The following is a 6018-nucleotide window of genomic DNA, read 5'->3' on the forward strand; positions in this document are numbered from 1 at the left end:
CTGTTATGCATATATCGTTGCTGTCAGGCAGAATAGCCTATATCATACTACTACAGTGCCACACAAAAGCATCAAAAGTTGCAGATCCACAAGCTCGAAACACGGCGCGAAGCGATGCACTTTGAGCTTGTAGATCCACCACTTTTGCAATTTATTTTTTGCTATCCTGAAAAGTAACCGTTTTGGACATATGAGGGTTCGACCCAACAGAGACGATGTTCAGAAAGAGGCAGATACCTTTTCAGCTGCTCCAAAGCCAATTACCCTAGTTTTGTCGTACGACGGTCCAAAAATCACGAATCTGCAAGCTCACAACGCGCCACGGTGCTTGCAGATTGGAGATTTTCGGCGTGTGACCGGGCATTGTCTGACAGAAGATAAATTAAACGCTCCTTTCTCCCAGCTTTCTGTTGTGTGTGGTGCAAATTATTAGCGTGTGTTTTCTTTAAACCCATCTACCCCATTCCAACTGAAGATAATTCTACAGCCCGATAAAAGTCCTGGGTTCACTTTTCGCCACAGTTTTGTAAACTCGGATCATATGGGGTCACCGAGAGGTTGAATCAAACCAGCCCTGTAGCCATGCACCGAGCCTCCAAAGATCAATTACAATGTAATGGCAAAGGAATGCCACTTACTCCTCGGCTCTGAGTGGATATTGCATGGAACTTTAGCCCTAATTGCAAACAATCTGTGAGTGACAAGTCATTTTAAAACGCAATTTTTAAAACTTAAGAACATTTTCAAAAAAGGTTATTTTGACATTTGTTAGAATGTTGATCAATGATGATTACGGTCAAGTTTGTTTGTACAAACTGCAATCAAATATAGGCCTATGCACATTTCTTATTTAGATTTTCTACACATCTTTAACATCATATTATGTAAGCATGCACATAAATTGATTTATACATAATAATGGCTATTCCTATCTTTAATTAGATTAATATAATTTTGAATACCATGGCAGATGAACAGATGCATGCCCTCCCCCCTCCCTCACTCACTCACTCACTCACTCACTCACTCACTCACTCACTCACTCACACACACACACACACACACACACACACACACACACACACACACACACACACACACACACACACACACACACACACACACACACACACACACACACACACACACACGCTCAGTCTGTGCTGTCCACACCATCAATCTGCCGAAGTATCGTTGATGTTCCCTGTGGTGTGTGCAATGTTGAAGGCCCCAGTGTTATTGATCCTGATTGGGCCTCACAGGAGGAGATTCCGGCCTGCAGATGACCCACACTTCTCCATGTTTCCACCCTCTCTCAGATCATCAGAGGCAGCCCTCGCCTCTCCTTGTGCCTGTCTGCTTGCGTGGGGTTTCTGATTGTCAGATTGAAGGGGGAAGTTGTGGGGGTGGGGAGGGACTTGGTAAAGGTTTTGCAAAATCACTTGCAGGTCTACGATGAGTGGTATGCATTGACGTTTTCCTGGCTTGGTGACTGTCAAAACATCCCCCAGTACTCAATCCCCCTCCCTACCTCCCGTTCAGCCAGCCAGGGGCTCAGAGAATGCACTCGTCTTCAAAGTCAAACTTCACCACGGGGCCTGCGTTGAATTTCTGTTCTGCCTGTGTGTTCGTGATCTCCTCAGAGAGCTTTCTGACGTTATCCCGACTTATGAAGCTCTTGAAGAGCGCCACGGACAGGAAGGAGTAGAAGAACATCACAAAGAGTATGTAGAAGTAGGCGTTGTCGGCTATGTTGGACTCCGGGCTGATCGTGGTGGAAGGAGGGCTCAGAGGATTGCTTGATGCAGTGGTGCTGTTCTGGCGTCCGCTGAGCTTGCCATTCATGTCATCCAGAACAATCTGCTGGCATCGGGAAAGCAGGGCGAGGAGAAGGGTCCGGTTCAGGTGGTTCATTACGAACTGGAGCTGGAGGTAGGTCGAGGAAGAGCCGAGGACAGGAGGAGGAAAGACAATCGAATGAAACGGACAATATAACAATAAACGGAAAAGGGAGAACGGCTTTTGAGGAAAGGGTACATGCACAACGAGGGAGACCAAGAGAGTGCACTGCACCATGCAGTTTAGGAAAGGCACGCAGTGTGAGTCACCAGTCGCCACTTCAGTGGGCCTTGATAAGACAACATTTCAAGAGATAAACCCCACTTACCAGCCCTCCCTATTGGCCACAACCAACGTGATATCATGGAGAGCTTTCCATGACAGCAACTTGATGAATAGCAAACATAGTTTACAGAACTCAGCATTACAATTCTCTGAGAATGTCCCGTCTTGAAGTATTTACTAAAGCAGTACTGCCCCTTTCTAAGCCTCCGAAAATATTTTTCCACCCTACCCCCGCCCGCCCATCTTTCACGCTCCTTCCTTCACTTTCATTTTTTGGTCGGGGTGGGATGTGTGGGGACTGGGGAGGGGGATGTTAGGAAGCTGGAGAGATGCTTGGTTTGTTGTCAGCTCCGGTCAAGTAGTCTACTCATTTCAAAGAGTGTTGGGGTCAAAGGTTAAGTTGTCTCCAGTGTGTTGCTGCTTGACTGACAATCCATTCCAAAGCGACCCCTTTGGCGTTTTCACTCATTGTGTCTTACAAGTTAAGCACTTGTAGAGAAAAGGGGAAAAAAGGAGTTTACAGAGCACTAAGAAAATACTGAAATGCGATCTTGCTTTGAGCTTATCGTTTGCATTATCTCAGACACAGAGTAGCAAATACAATCAGACATACAATCGCTAACACACAAATGCGTGCATGTGCACACGAAACCACGCTAGCGCCAGACTTCGTGTAAGTAGTGCATACAGTATGTTCTTCTGACACCCGTATTTATAGGAGCATCTATAGGTCCCTGAAAGACAGGGACAGCTGGCGGCACCTGATCTTCTCATCTTCCAAGAAAGGAGAAATGAAAGAGAAGTGATAAAACCTCACCAGCAGTGATATCAGTAACTGGGTGACGGAGCCAACTGGGCGAACGGGTGTTTTTCTTTCTGTTGGGCGATGGGATCTGTGGTGCCAAAGGCCTCTGAACCCTGTAGAGGCATGGCAGTGAGTAATGTCCCTGTACGTCTGTGAGGCCTGTTGTGTTTATATCATTTACAAGGGCTCTGCTTTAGTCATTACAGGGGTGTGAAGAGGCCCCTGGGGAGCAGGAATTTGTGTAAAAAGAGTGTTTATGAAAGGGGATATATTTATGATTTAGTGCATGTAGTGTTCTTGAAGTGTGTGTCAGGGAGAGCGATTATAGTACAGTCACAGGCACACTGTCCCCATCGTCCCCATCTGGTTTCAGAGCGCAATAAAACAAAATGTCTCAGAGCAATATGTGAGGAAAAGAACGAAAGAAAGAAAGAAAGAAAAGCGTCTATCATACGGTCAATTCCAAAGCTTGTTTTAATCGTTTTTCTGTTTTGTCTGCTGTTTTGCTCTTGACTGATTTGAATGTATTGCAATGTCTATCATGTCTACTACATAGATGTACTGCAGAGACAAGGAAACCAGTTTCCCACTTTTAAAAGACAAACTTCAACATATCTGCTTTTTATAGTTTATTATAAATAGTAAATAGTGCTGCATTTTACAGACAACATATTACAACAAAATCATTTTATGCAGTTGTAAATGGAAATTATACAAAAGAAACAAGAAATGCATGAGTAATCTTTATCATGATGTAAGACTATTGGAGCACCACAGAGTGGAGGAATACAGACAAGCGGGGGCACTTGAATGAAACTAAATAAATACGAAATGAACATAATGCAAGTCCAGTTGGATTAAAAATGTACATACATAAACATTTTACATTTACTGTCATACTGACTAATCCCTTCAATAGCAGAGACAACAATGATTTTATTTTTTTGGCTTAACAACAGTAACTATCAGTATAGTTGTTTATTTTCATTGCTTGATGAATCCTCTTTCTTGGTGACACTTTATAATAAGGGACAGCAATTAATAACCATTACTAAATGTTATTTCAATGCTTAAGTAACAGATTAGATACTATCGTTATTATTAACTTAGTATTATTTCATTGACTAATTATGTGTCATTGGGGGGGAAAGAATGCTTCATTAATAGTATCTGAACTGCTTATTAACTCAAACCATTGTTTAGAAAATGGTGAATGCAATGTTGTAAGGGTTAAAGGACCATACAGCTGTCTGTACATGTCAGTGTCTATTCACAGCTACAGCAATCTACAGCAAATATACATAGCAATTTCTTTTGTTGATGGCTTTCTTTTTAGATTTTGCATATATTTACATTGTGTTCATTAAAAGGTTGCTGAAATGACTTGATCATACTAGACATCATTGCATGGTTAATAAGTCATGGGTGTTTTTAATATAATTAATATTAGTAATATAATTTTGACAAAGAACAATTAATGAATTATATTTTGTGTGTTGAATTACCTATCTCAAACAGGTTTCAAGTCTCCGTCTACCGTACTGAAATGAATGGAATCCAATGGCCTCCTCGAAAATCTAACTTGTATGCTTTAGAAAATAGTCGGCAGTAATGTCGTAGTGTGTGAGTTGTAGTCATGGACTAAATTATGCCAAACTACCCATATGGTCCTTTAATAAATGTTAAATGTTCATTATTAATTTTAAAAAGGGATTTAAATGTTTCTTGATATATTGTGTGTCTGTGTGTAATTGCTAGCTTAGAAGGCTGTGCACACAAGCGAATTCAGCAACTAAGTAAAATTTGACAACTTCAAACACTTTAATGTTCTCCACAATTGCCAGTTTGTGATAAAAGCCTAAAAATGCCAGAATAAAATAAAGAAAATAATAAACACGAAACAGTGAACCATTGACTGTTAACTCTAGCTTCCACTTTATTACTGCCTGAATTATTAACCCTTCTCTAAGCAATGGTTTGATTTGTTAAACAGTAAAGATACTAAACTTAAATAAATTAGAATGTATGAAATAAATAAATAATTATTTATTTATTAAATGACGTATTAGTTGACTAATTCAAATTCCATTAATTAATCATTACGTAATATACATAATAGTTCTTAACTAATCAATTCGCTGTTACTTAAAGCCTTGAAATAATAGTTAATAACACTGAATAATGTACTTAACATTGGCGACCCGTATTATAAAGTGATACCTCTCCGTGTAAGAAATCAATGCACACAACCCAAAATGAAGAACTTAAAACATTATAATAATAATAGGAGAATCCATTTTTGAGGATGTGATCATGGATAAAATGTGTATACGTCAATTCAAGTCAGTGAGGTATGAATGTATTGCACTTTCTTTGGGTTGCAGTGGTTTCCATATGACTGCATTACATCTGTCTTTGTGCCTTTCAGTTGGAATTCATGCACAAACCTGTTCTCATTACGAAATTCATAAACAAAGAATCCAGTTAATGTACAGTAACTGTCATTCACCTATGAGACATTATGATGAAGCGCTCCTCAAAATAGTGCTGTGGCCGAGAGCAGCACAACAACTACGTGTCCCTCAATGACCACCAGCCACAAGAACTTCAACTTCAATGCGCAACTTGGCCCCAAAAGCACATGGAGGGAATAAATGTTTACAAAGTCTGCTCCGGCTTGCTTCCCTGCCACTTATTACAAAAAAATCAAACACAAAATCTTGAATTTGTTTAGCCCCAACCAACCCACAGCCCCTCCTTCGACGTCCTCTTTGTGTTCCTCTTCAAGCATGGAGAACTAGGCGTGCTCGGTCCTCAGAGCATGACGCCAGGCTCAAGCAAAGCCAGTGCCAGGTAACTGGAGAGGCTGCCCCTTTGGTCCTGATTATTCCAGCCGACCCCCTCCGTGACCGTCACCGCCGCCCTTCCATCTCAGCTCTCTTTGCGTCCACATGCAGGGCACCTCACTCTCCCATCCCCCTCGCTGTCCCGTCTCCTCAGGGTTTTGGGGGGACTGGCATTGGGTCCCGGTGGGGTAGGGTGGGGTGGGGGGAGGTTGGGTGCACTCTGGAGAAGAATATATAGTTGGC

Source organism: Gymnoscopelus microlampas (assembly GCF_963454915.1).
Source record: "Gymnoscopelus microlampas genome assembly, chromosome: 5".
Lineage (NCBI taxonomy): Eukaryota > Metazoa > Chordata > Actinopteri > Myctophiformes > Myctophidae > Gymnoscopelus > Gymnoscopelus microlampas.